Below are 1470 nucleotides of genomic sequence, written 5' to 3'. Positions count from 1 at the left end.
AGACAAGATTTATTAATGTTAAATTCATCTCAAATATACTTAATAAATAATTATTAAGTTAATAATTTTGTACAGAAATCAACTTTTTATAAAAACAACGATCAAAATCTTAAAAAAGACGTAATCTTATTTCTTTGTAGTATTTTTTAGAAAATTTCGAATTTCTAGGAACATTTATAAATACCTTTGTATGGAATTTCAAGAAAATCCATATTGGAAAAAATACATATAGATGTGGGTAAAAAGTCTGTCGAAATTCATAAGACACTAAATTTGTACAGATGCTTATTTTTAAATTGATCTGAAAGATTTGCCATATGTAAATAAAGTCTAATCCTTCATGTAGTTGAAATTGGAAAGAGAAAAAACTTTTGATTAATCAGTGAAGAGCAGTATCCTAGTAGTAAACTATTAAGCACGGTACAATTCAGATTTCGCTACCACCTTCATTTGTGTCTTGCGGTTCTGGACCGGTAGCTTTAAAGAAAATCCGCAAGGGCGCGACGTATTGCCTCTCGCGCAACAGAAATGACGCATCGAGTGTTTAAGACAGCAGTATACACGTAACGAAGCATAATTACCTGGAGCCTGGACTACTGTGGCCAACATGGCGGTTCCTTCAGAGCGAAACTCTTCCATTGCTGCCTTCCAGCTGAATTTTTTATTTTTTAAATTAAATATTCCACAAATTTTGGGGAATTTTAGTTACATAAATTTATGTATTTTTAAGCATAGAATATGTTCTCCATTAAATCTTGGGTAAATTTGAGCACTTTTAAATATTTCAAAAAAGTTTATGGAGATTTCCGTAAATAATAAGTATTTCGACAAACTTTTAGGGGATGTTCCACAAATTTTGGGGAGTTTGGTTAATATTCCACGCGGATGTATTATCATATGACCCCTACTAGTACCCGATCAGACCCCGACTAGGATAAGTCGGGTCATCTGACTAGCCCCCTACTAATCTACCATGACGCTACTGGTCGGGGGCTAGTCAGATGACCCGACTAGCCCCCGACTTTAAGTGGGGTCGAATGGTCGGGAACCAGACTACTATCGGCGAGAAAACTATAGGCATCTACCTTTGAAGCTTAACAACTCAGTAAAAAAAAATGCTAGCACAACAAAAAAACAGTCATTAAAAGCTGAAAGTGTTGTACGTTAATGGGCTTGATGACGTTTATGTAACAAAATTTTTGCGCTTAGCAGACTGAAAAATGTAAAACAAAAGTTAGGATTTTTGGGTATATTTGAGAAAAGTCAAGTTTAGAGCATTATTTCTTATACAAGGGGCGATGGGAAAAATTTGAAAAAATTCATGAGTATGAGGAAAACTGTTTTGAACCAGTTGCAGTTGAGAAATTTAAAAAATAATAAGAATTGTTGCTTAAAAGCACAAAAACGTGCAACTATATTATCTTCAGTTCTAATGCAGATATTTAAGCGATTCAAACTGCAAACTGTAAT

Source organism: Belonocnema kinseyi, chromosome 2 (genome assembly GCF_010883055.1).
Source record: "Belonocnema kinseyi isolate 2016_QV_RU_SX_M_011 chromosome 2, B_treatae_v1, whole genome shotgun sequence".
NCBI lineage: Eukaryota > Metazoa > Arthropoda > Insecta > Hymenoptera > Cynipidae > Belonocnema > Belonocnema kinseyi.
The sequence above is the reverse complement of the archived record's forward strand: the minus strand, read 5'-3'. Positions refer to the sequence as shown.